This window comes from Siphateles boraxobius, unplaced genomic scaffold (genome assembly GCF_051911475.1).
Source record: "Siphateles boraxobius isolate OS27281-9 unplaced genomic scaffold, OSU_SipBor_1 91, whole genome shotgun sequence".
Lineage (NCBI taxonomy): Eukaryota > Metazoa > Chordata > Actinopteri > Cypriniformes > Leuciscidae > Siphateles > Siphateles boraxobius.
This window is the reverse complement of record NW_027509221.1, coordinates 174997-187500: the sequence shown is the minus strand read 5'-3', so window position 1 is coordinate 187500 and position 12504 is coordinate 174997.

Genomic DNA, 12504 nt, shown 5'->3' with positions numbered 1-12504 from the left:
CTTCAGTGTCTAGTAGAGTAAGGCCAGGTCCTGCAGACTGATCCAGAGCCCTCGCTAGCTCATTTATGTAGATATTGAACAGTGTGGGACTTAAAGGGTTAGTTCACCCAAAAATGAAAATTAAGTCATTAATTACTCACCCCCATGCTGTACCAACCCCGTAAGACCTTCGTTCATCTTCGGAACACAAATGAAGATATTTTTGATTAAATCTGAGTGGTGGATCACTGCTACATAGGCTGCCAGAGGGAATGAAACTTGACGGCCCAGAAAGTCATTAAAGAAAATGTTTAAATATTCCATGTGCCTACAGTGGCTCAACTATAAGTTTATCAAGCGACGAGAATACTTTTTTCCCGAAAAAAAAAACATAATAACGACTTTATTCGACTATTCCTTTTCATTCCTTGTGGGCCTGAGACGAGAGTTCAAGAGATTTCCACGACGCATGCGCGAGAACTGAGAAGAGAACGTTCTTCTTCTAATACTTCTTGTTCAGTTCTCGCGCATGCGTCGTGGAAAATCAGTGACCAAGTTTCAACAGTCATAAATAATTTACAGCAATCTTAGAATTGTAGTAAATGGGAATTGTTGGTAATGGGTGAGGAAAAGTTGATTCACCATGTTAGATTATTTTGAGCACAGCATGCAAATATAGGAGAAAGATTGAAGGCTGATTTTATGATAGGGAAAATTATTTAATTGTATTATACTCAGAAAATCAAAGTTAGATTATTGCTGATATTGCAATGAAGAAATAGCTTGCTTTTTCCTGCAACGAAGAACTTGCTTTACTAAAAACAGAATGGAGAGAACTGTTGTTGTCAACCAGTGATTATTATATAGTATAAAAGAACTATGAAAAAGATGGTTAAAAAGTGGAATTTAGATAAAGAGCTAATAGCTCAGGAACAAATATTTATAAAGACTAATTTGATCTATGCAGCTCTCTGAGTGTTCAAGTTTCAGATGGCTTCAGTGTCGAATGGAAGAGGTGAAAGGTCAAAGACGACTGCAGAGAGAAGAAGAAGAGAGGGTGAGGGGCGTTCAGCTCCCCTTCTGAAGATGACCACTCTCTGGAAAACTGGCATGGAGAAAGACTGTTTAATGCTGGAAAAGGTGAAACTTTCACTATTTCACTGGAGACTTTTTCCTGAGGACAAGAGGAAAATCCTGAGATGCAAAGCTGAGGCAAAATCTATCAAAGCCCAAACTGAGAAGAGGCAGAGAAACAACAGAGCCTATATTTCTGTTTACACCAAGCCTTTGAGTGACAGCTAGGCTGACGACACATGCAGAGCGACAGCCATGAAGCTTTAACAGACTGATAATCTAAAAACAGAAGAACTGACTGAAACCCTTCCCTTACGGGCAACACAGGTGTGGCAACTTCAATGATCACTCTAGAGACTGCTTCAAATTTAGTTAATTATATTAACTTTATTCATTCTGATTATTCACTGGTCTCATAAGCAATTCTTTATATTCTCTGCTAAACTAACCCTCTCTGCTTTTCCAGTAGGTTCAAGTCCAGCCATATAAAAAAGAAAGAGAATACACTGAAAGAGAGAAGTGGGTGCTCAACTCACCAAATAGTTCAAACTGAGGCTGGATTTGGTATAGTGAGGATTATATGAAACAATTATAGGGCTAAAAGCATTAAAAATTATTCTGTAGCAAAGAAAAAGATAGACGCAAAATGTCAAAGAATTATTATTATTGTTTGCAAAACAATGATACTGGTCACTCCATTTTGTTTTGCTAAGTTTTTAGAGATATAGATTGGAGAAAAAATTACTCCAAAAGTCCAAGCTTATGAAATCGCAAAAAATGCTGTCAGAACTGGGATAATGAGATGGAAATGTTGTTGGCCATGGATCCAAGATTATGCAGAGATCTCCAATTTCTTAAAGCAGCTCATGAGCAAAAAACAAAAAAGAATAGGAAAAATCAGAAAAACAAATGACAAAATGTATTTGAAAAATTACAATGGCAGGCTTATTATTCTAAAATACTTAGTCTATTAGATTTTGTAAAAAGAAAAAAGGATTATAACAACGGTGTTAAACTAAACCTTATGATCATTGACACTTCTCAGTAGTGTTTGACATAGCTGTGTTGACCTGATCAACCCTTGGCTAAAATTATAGGATGCCACATTTAGAGCACAACCTGTAAGAGTGTATGCTGGACAGTGTGTGTAAGAGACACTGAGTGTGAATGAGTGAGAGATGGTGTCTGAAGAGACACTAAGGCAAATCAATTATTTTGCCAATACAGCTGTATTTAAAATTTAACATGTGGGCCCACAGGGCAAATTCTGCCCAATAAAATAATGACCATGGATGGATTTGGTTAAATTTCCTGGTTGCGACTGAAGTAACAATATGAAAAAACAAAGAATGAAAAGAGAAAAATAAAAAGAGAAAAACCAGTGCCACATTTGCGCAGCGCATAACATATCTGACTTTCTTTTCAGCATAACACGTCTGCCTTTCTTTTCAGCATATCGTGATGGAGCTGATCTTTGTCAAAAGTATGAAATATTGTCTTGTAACTTTTGTCAAAGTGGGTTGAGTATTGTCCAAGATGCCTAATAAATAGTGGGTTGATAGTGGAACTCAAGACAAAGAGATAACTGAGTTGAATTGACTAATTATAAGAGTACATTGAAATTTATTGTGAGAAAAATGCAAAAAGTTGCAAATAATGATGAAAAGTCAAATTTATGAAAAACAAGTAGGAATATATGGATTAAAGCACTGCTGTTAATGAAAGCAGAAAGGACACCACTCAGCCCACATGACCTTTCTACAGGTAACATCGAGAAGGACAATGGGACAGATGAGCAGATGATTGAAATCACATGTTGTTTTCACTAACAAAAATAATTAAGCTTTAATTTAAAGATAGCAACAGCTCAATTCCAGGAAGGATTCTGGGACAAGTCTGACAAAATGAACCAGTAACTGTGCTTTGTAATTTCAGAAGAAGTGATCAACAGACTGACATTTGAGTCCATGCCTCTCAACTTAAAATACACCAACTGACTTCAGCAACCCCCCCACAACTGAAGTGAGGGATCAAGGACATGCTGACAATGAGAGAAAAGAGTCCATTGCAACGAACGACTCACTGGAGACACCCTGGTGAAAGATGTAATGATTGATGACAAGGTTAACAGAATGATCAAATCATGAATGGAAGAAAAGACAAACTTGACCAGAAACACAGTAATGAGAAGAACTGTGCAGAAAAGAGAATCAACAGAGATGAGTACAAGCTCAAACATCAGCCAACTTTCCTATGATTGAATGTTCAGCCCTTGAATAGATTCAGTAGCAACTTAATAATAACCCCATCAAAACAAAAAATTATTGCGGAGAAAAATATATTACGCAACATAGAAAACAATGATAATGACTAATTAAGAAAAGAAACTAAAATAATGTTAACAATTAATATAGCATAATGGGAATTAAGACAATTAATGAAGGAAAAAATTAGAACTAAAAATAACTTTAAAATACATTTTAAGGGGTACTCAGATGTAACTTGTCAATACAAGGGTATACTTAATTAATTTAAGGCTACAGTTGAAATTAAAGCAAGTATTAACACTGGGTATTAACAAATATTCAATGTCAAAATTGAATTTATAAGATTTGATTCAATATGCAATTGACTAATATTAAGTAGTACTTATAGAAAGTTTATAGACTTACAAGAACTTATTAAAATCCAATAACAAACAGGCCCTTGTGAACAATCTAAATGGCACCAGAGGGGGGTCAAGAATAGATATTTGGCATTCACATGAAGGACAGATTGTTGAACCAATGAATACTTTTGAATATTCTCAGTCCAGATGCGCAATGGTTTTAAACCAGTGCGCAAAGGGGGGAGTAAGATAAGGAAATTAAAATAAAAATAAAATGAAGATAAAATTAAAGGCATTTTAAATTAAAAGGCATTTTTGCAAAGTTTTGTGAAATTTGTGGCAAAAACAAAGTTAAGAAAAGAACAGCGACAAAAATAGGCCATATATCAGTCTACAGAAGAACTATTAAATCACTTGGTAATGGATTATGTGGACATGATATAGATGGGTAAAAGCAATGAAATCAACAGAGGAGGGACAGGAACAGAAATTAAATTTCTAACAGAGAAGTAATCCTTAGATTGAAAAACGATCAGAAATAAGGTCATATTATATGTCAACTAAACAGAAGTATTAAAGATTAAAAATAAGTTGCATACGAACACAAGGAAGTTTTAATAATGATTAAGTTATAATGCTAATGGTTTAAAAGGTTGATAGAAAAACTTTTGGATTGTTAGATATAAAGAAAAAGAAATGTACATATAAGGAATATGTAAGAGTGCAAAAAGTTATTTGCTAGAGTTATTTTTCTAATTGTCTAATGAGTTTATTGAATGACTTTTATGAGATAAATGTAACATTGCTCTGAAGCTTTCTTAGTTAGAGTGATTACATGACACATAATTAGTTTATTCATGATAGTTTATTTAGAAATTAGTAGAAACGAAGAAAATGTATTCAGTTTAGTCTTGAACTGAGGAGCTACAATGAGAATAGGAAGCAATACGCGAGATTAAAAAGGTCAAAATGGAATTTATTGTTTAAATTTGGTAATAAAACAGACAGTAAGTGAAATGTATTGCAATTTATTAGATAGGTGTAAAGTGTTCTGTTCACTAAAATTGACTGACTAAAAGATGGATTCTTCGAATTTAAGAATTGATATTCTTTCATAAAAAGCGATATGAACGTCTCGGTTACGTATGTAACCCTAGTTCCCTGATAGGGAACGAGACGCTGCGTCAAACGCTGCGGGAACGCCCCTGCGTTGTGCGTCATGAAGCATGTATGGAATCAGCCCAATGGAGAGATGAAACGTCATAGGCGGGTGACGTCATCGACCAGGAAACTATAAAGCACCCCAAAAACACAAGCGCATTAGCTTCTGATAGGCTTGAAGGAAGCGCTAACGGGAGTGCCGGGAGTATGGCGGAGCGACGCAGCGTCTCGTTCCCTATCAGGGAACTAGGGTTACATACGTAACGTCCTGGTTGCGTATGCAACCCACCGTTCCCTGAAGGAGGGAACGGAGGACGTAGTCGACGCGACTGAAATGGGATCACGCTAGGGAGCCTATCATCTTCGAGTACTATTGAACGAGCCAATGTAATTGGCGTGCGTGATTCGCATCACACACTCCGCCCCCGCGGCGCGGGTATAAATACGGAAGTGGATGCACGCACTAGTTGCTTTTCGCTGAGGAGCCGAGAGTAACCCGGGGTCAGCGGTGGTCCAGCGGTAGTGGCAAGGGGACTACGTCCTCCGTTCCCTCCTTCAGGGAACGGTGGGTTGCATACGCAACCAGGACGTTCCCTTTCAGTCGATAACGTCGGACGTAGTCGACGCGACTGAAATGGGATCAACCATTGAACACGCCACTAACGCTGCCACCTTCCAGTGCCTAAACCAAAGCCTCCTGATGCCCCCGCAAACTTAAGGCGGGGAAGGACAGGGCTTAGGCCAGGGAAGTCACTGCTGTTCCTACAGGACCACTGGGAAAGCGTTCCCCGTACGTTGGAAGGAAGGGACGCTGCGGAAGCCACATCCAACCCGAGGGAGGAAATGTGGAGAATACACATATGAACTGGGCGGAAACCGGGCAGTCTAACATATGGAATGTCACTGGGGTGGCTCCAGCCTAAGACGGGGGGAGACACACCGGACAGTGACGGCAGAGAGACTCTGCCGAGGGAAGACACGGGCTCACCGCAGGGAGCCGTATCGTGGAAGAATACACATATGGGGTCACCGGAGGGACCGCAACATATGGACCCAGCCTAACACAGGTTCCACACTGCTTACGAGTGGTAGGCCTAACACCAGACGTTCCGCACGTCCGACGTCGGAGGGGTGTGGAGGAACTCAACAGGGTTCAATTTTAAGGGAACTCAACTGGAGTAGAAAGGCGCACGTATCCAGTCCATAGGAGGGGAATGGCGCAGCAAGCCGACACTTGAACCGGGCTCACGGTGAAACTGGCTTCATGAGAAGGGAGCCCACGGGAAGCAGCGGTTCAACTAGGTGTCGTCCAGCCCCCAACTCTAGAATCTGTTTAGCAAAGTATATCGTCAACGCCCAGGCGGAGCACTTTACACTCATCATAGAGGAGCTCAACACCTAAGTGGACATGTTGCATCTCGGATCTTTGCCGAAATGAAGGCAAGCACTAAGTGCAACTTTGCATGGAAACAGCCTTCCCTCTCTGCTGAATTCCACAGATATTTGAAGAGCTGGTCTGAGGTCTATGACTTGCATTCTGTACACGTCCAAGCGAATCGGACAGAGAAGCCAGGGCTGGATCTGCCTCCTCCAGGGCAGCGCTTGCAGGCTCACCACCTGCTCCTATTACGGGAGAGGTAGGAACCTTGGGCACAATCCGAGCCGGGATCTCAGCTTGTGAGAGTTAGCCGGCCCAGACTCCAGGCACAGTACGTTGACCGAAAGCGAGCAAGTCCCTACCCTCTAGTAGAGACCACGCGAGCAGGAGAACTGATATAACAGAATTTTTAACTCACTACCTGCAGTGGCTCAGGGGCGGTCTCTGCAGTGCAGTCGCACCAGGGACAAGGCCCAAGAGGATAAAGAGGGACACAAGGATTTACAAGACCTTGCTCCTCAGGAACCTGACGATCAGAACGTGCTTCTGCATACTTCTGCAACACGATGAGCGTCGTTTAAACACCGAGGCAACATCATTTTGAGGGTGATTTAGGAAAACAGCCTACTGCAACCCATTTTGCAGGAAAGAGAGCACTGAAGTGATCGAAAGCTTTCAGGATCTCCTCAGGGGAGAAGATCACTCAACGACTAGGTTCCACTTCTAAAGGCGTAAGCACGCTACCCAATTCTAGGGGGTGCTCGCAGAAGTGATGGTAACTAACACATGTTCTTGTGATAGCCACCTGAACCTCCGCGTTCGGATGTAAAACCGCCCGGAATCTCCGGGGGAAGAACGCGTGTGCCATCGTGCCCCGTCCCCGAATCCAGGGGAAGTCAGGAAGGCTGTTGAAGGGAACCAGGTCTAGTTGGGCCAATGAGGGGCAACTATGAAGACCTGTTCCTCTCCTGACATGGCACGTAGGTGCAAGTGACGGGCGCAAAAGACAGGAGCATTGCTCAACACAACATGTGAAGATCACTGGGCTTCAGGAGCATTTTCTGCTCAGCACTTGAGTGTGACAAGTTCACTGAGCTTCAGGAGCATTCCTGCTCAACACCTGAGTGTGATAAACTCACCGAGCTTCAGGAGCATTTCTGCTCAACACTTGAGTACGAAGAACCTCACTGAGCGACAGGAGCATTTCTGCTCAGCACTTGAGTGTGACAAGTTCACTGAGCTTCAGGAGCATTACTGCTCAACACCTGAGTGTGATAAACTCACTGAGCTTCAGGAGCATTTCTGCTCAACACTTGAGTGCGAGGAACTTCACTGAGCACCAGGAGCATTTCTGCTCAGCACTGCGTGTGATGAATTCACTGAGCTACCTGTGATGGACTCACTGAGCTACAGGAGCATTGCTGCTCAACACCAGAGTGCGATGAACTTCACTGAGTTTCAGGAGCAAATCTGCTCAACATGAAGAGTGATGATTTCACTGACTTGCAGGCGCAAGGCGACCATGAGTCGCAGTCACTTTTAGAAGGCTCACTGGGGTTAAACGCATTTCTGCGGGCCCCTGGGGCCGCTGAGTCCCAGTGTTTGTCCAAGGGTAGTCCGCTCGGTTTACCCAAACACTGGCGGAAAAATAAAACCGGGGGGGCAACTGAGCGGCCCCGGAATGGTCATGACCCAGCCGGACCCAGGGGATGGAGTCTCCACTTGCCCTGGCTATAACTGTCGTGAGGCTCGATGGCGGCACGATTGAGTAAGCGGGAGGAGTGGAATAAGGCGCCCTCAGAAGCGTCTGACTCCAAGGAGGAGGTGACGGGTGAGTTTGTGACATGCAAGGGAAGCTTGCGCAACGGTCGCAATGTCTAACAACTCGAGGCACGAATGCCCGTGTAGTCGGGGGTCGCCCAGGCCCCCGTTAAAACACGCCCTTTGTACATGGCCGTTCTGTTGAAGAGGGTTTGGCAGCAGACCGGGATGAACTATAGTCACACAGGGTGAGCTGCTCTGCCACGGTCACCTCGGGACTCGATCGTGAAGCTAGCGCTGAAGCGGTCACATATGGAGGGAGCCAAAGGCTGCGACTACCATATACCCCAGGAGCCTCTGAAAGTTCTTTCAGTGGGACCCTTTCTCACTTCAACACCAGCTGAACACATTCTCATTGGAGAGACATGTTGGACCGAGTACCTCTCCAAAACTAGAAAAGAGATACTCAGCCCGTGGGCGAGATTACTCTTTTCCAGTTGACCTGAAGACCCAACGGGCTCTGGAGCACTCGAGGGGAAGGACACTGTACTGATACTCCACCCTTAGACGCAACACACAGGATGGCCTGCGGTGCGGGAGGTAGAGATCTGAAGCACATGTCTTTCAGGTCAAAGCTGCAGACCAATCTTGGGCCAAGATGGTCACGACCCACCACCTAGTAGCACGAAGAACGAGTTTACAACTGGCCTTCGTACCGGCTGGAGGAGCGGCTATATCAAATCCTTCGCCAGCAGGATAAGATAAGCACGCACAAGTCAGGAGCACTGCTCAACACTCGGTGTGATGAATATCACTGAATTTTCAGGAGCACGTCTGCTCAACACCTAATGTGATGACTATCACAGAGTTGAGCGGGGTAGCCGAGCCTGAGGTGGGGCAGCGAAGTAGAGAGAGTGGTGTTAGTGTGCTGTGCAACACTTACCTGTCTCCACAAGCGGCAGGGGGCGCGTGAGAAGGCGGATGACCGGGTCCTCGAACGCACCAAGCTGCCTGCTGGCGACCAAGGGGGAGCTGAGGGGTGTAAGGCTATACAGGGTCACACCCGCCAGACTGGCCCTCTTGGGACCCAGGAACAGATGAAATTGCTCTCTCTTTGAAGTGTGGGTACCGCTTGCTCCGCTTTTTTTTTTTTTTTTTTTTTTAGGGAGCCAGCGGCGGAACAGACACACACACACAAACAAAGGCTCCACCCGGCCCTCACCCGGGGGGAGGGAGTGATCGTGCCACTCCAAGAGCATCTCATCCATTCCTGGGCGGCCCGCTCCGGAATGCTTTCGCTGTCGCTTGCCACCTGGCTTGGCAGCGCCTGGAGCGGGCTGGGCGTCTCTACTGCGGCCGGCTCCCTGCTGAGGCCTGGGTGGAGGCTGCTGCGGAGGGCCAGCAGGAGCGGCGGCCGGAGAACGCCCACGGCGACGAGCAGGCGGAGGAGCTGCCACCGGCGGCGGGTGGAGGCAGCAGCTGGCCACCGGGGCAGGATGTGCCGGATGACCTCCGTCTGCGCTTGAGCGGCAGAGAACTGTTTGATGCAGTTCTCCACCGCATCGCCGACCAGCCCAACCTGGGAAATTGGGGAGACCAGGAACCGAACCTTGTCCGCATCCGCCATACCAACCAGGCTGAGCCAACGAAGGCGCTACTGGACCACCAAGGTGGACATCGCCAGACCGATCACGCACGCTACGACACCCGTACCCCGGAGGGTGAGGTCGGATGCAGTGCGGTGCTCACCTATGAGCGCACGGTCTGGATTACCCTCGTGCATGCCATGGGTGCCCTAGCCTGCAGCAACGCCATGGCACGCAAGAGGAAGGGGCTTGCCCACAGGCTTTGTAAGCCCTGCCCGTCGGAACGGACGAAACTCACAGGCCTTAGGGGGGAGACGAGGATCCCCCCAAAAGGCAGCGGCCGCCGGACACAGGTGCACCTGTGTCGACAGACCGCTCCAATGGAGGGACACCTCGCAACCCTTCACCGTTCCTCCATCAAGGGTAATGAGGGGGAAAAGCTATTCAGGCAGTTTCTGGCAGAGAAAGATGCTGTTCACCACCTGATAAGCTCTCCATGCATTTCGGGAAAGAAAGGCACTGGGGCGGCGAGCTGAGAACCAGCGCGGCCCGCCCCAAGATACCAAACTCCAGATTCCAACCGAGACTGAACGGGACACGGTGGAGGTTCCACTCGAGCCCGGCAGCCTCGGCGGCCCGTTTCAGCATAGCTGATAATTCTGGATCCGGCTCGGGCAACATTGAACTCCCGGAGGGAGACAATGCAGCCGAGTCATCATCTCCAGAAGTCAGCTCACCCTCTGATGCTGCAATCGGCGTCCTGTCCTCCAGGGGAGCCCCGAGTGAAACCGCTTGCCCACCCATTACAGATGGACCAGCAGAAAACACCGGAGGCTCCAGTGGTTGCAGTGGAAGGGAGGAGTGAGGAGCCCACAGGGAATGGTTACCGGGCGGGACATCCAACACTACCCTCCGGTCACCCATCCCACACAGCACCCGAGGGTGGGGCATGGTAATGGGGACTCGCTCTCCGCGAACGAAGGCGAGTCTCGCCCTCAACACTGCGACAGTCATGTTCCCACAGTGAAAACATGAGCTGTCCACAAAAGCTGTCTCAGCGTGCTGTAAGCCAAACACGTGACACAACAGTTGTGACCATCAGAGAGAGACAGGGAACGACCGCACCCAGAAACGCACGGGCGGAATGACATCTTGAAAAAGACGCAAACGCACCCGTGTTGCTCTTTCAGAAAATAGGACCGTCACCAGTGCCGGAGCACACAGGGAAATGACCGCGGCAACACTGAACAGAGAACTGAAACAGTGAAGCACTCACTTTTCCGCCCTCTAACCAGCCATCAACACACACAAACATTTAGAAATTTGTTGCTGTTAAAACAGCAGTTGAGAGCTCAAAGCTCGCGATCACCGCTGCACTCGCGCTGTAGAACACCAGCACTGGGAGAGTCTTCCTGAAGAACACCGACACACTCGCTCGTTGTAGACAACAGCACTCTCAGAGACATCAAACGATCGGCTCCGAAGCGAAAGGCAACTAGTGCGTGCATCCACTTCCGTATTTATACCCGCGCCGCGGGGGCGGAGTGTGTGATGCGAATCACGCACGCCAATTACATTGGCTCGTTCAATAGTACTCGAAGATGATAGGCTCCCTAGCGTGATCCCATTTCAGTCGCGTCGACTACGTCCGACGTTATCGACTGAAAGGGAACCGAGACGTTCCCTTTCAAGGGAACTTCGAGCTGCGTCAAACGCTGCGGGAACGCGAATACCCACGTCGCCATAGGACCAAATGACCGTCATGTGAGACTAGCGCACAGAGGACGAGAGCACCTGTGCCCCAGGGGTAGAGCTTAAGTCTAGGTCATAGAACTTAATAAAAGTATGCGGTGAAGACCATCCAGCCGCATCACAAACATCACTCAGGGAAACCCCCGACAAAAGAGCTTTAGAAGCAGCCATACTCCTGGTAGAGTGAGCTCGGACAACCAAAGGTGAAGGCTGGCCAGCCGACTCATAAGCAAGTGAGATAGCCTCAACCACCCACTTGCTCATTCTCTGTTTAGACGCCGGACACCCTTTCCTGGGTGGCCCGAAACATACAAAAAGTTGTTCTGATTTCCTCCACAGGGCAGCTCTGTGGACATAAGCGTCTAATGCCCTAACAGGGCAGAGTGAATTAAGTTTCTCCTGGTCCGATGACATAAATGGAGGAGGACAGAAGGCCTGCAGAACCGTAGGTCTAACAATATTAGTAGGAACCTTAGGAACGTAACCTGGTCTAGGATGCAGAAAAGCTTTAACCATGCCAGGTGCAAATTCCAGGCACGAGGGTGAAACCGACAGAGCCTGCAAATCTCCGATTCTTTTTAGTGAAGAGATAGCAAGCAAAAAGATAGTCTTAAAAGTGAGAAACTTCTCGGGAACTTCTTCGATAGGTTCAAAAGGAGCTAGGGAAAGACCTTCTAATACAATGGCCAGATCCCAAGTCGGCACCCTCGTACGAACTGCTGGCCTCAGCCTCAAAGTGCCACGGAGGAAACGAGTTATAAGCGGGTGTCTCCCAAGAGAAACTCCACTGAAAGGGACGTGGTAAGCAGCTAGTGCCGCCACATACACCTTTAGTGTGGAGGGGGATAACCCTGTGGAGAAGCGCTCCTGCAGGAATTCCAGCACTGCACCCACTGGGCAGTTAACTGGGTCCTGCAGGTGTTCTCCACACCAAGAAGTGAAAAGTTTCCATTTCAAGGCATAAAGCTTCCTCGTGGATGGAGCTCTGGAGTTAAGAATGGTCTCAACAACCTCGGTTGAGAGACCGGAGTCTATGAGCTGGGCCCCCTCAGAGGCCAAGCCCACAGTTTCCACAATTCTGGGCGGGGGTGAAGTATCGTGCCCCCCGCCTGGGAGAGTAGATCCCTCCTGACCGGGAGCTCCAAAGGAGAACCGTCCAGGAGAGAAATCAGGTCCGCAAACCATACTCGGGCCGGCCAGAACGG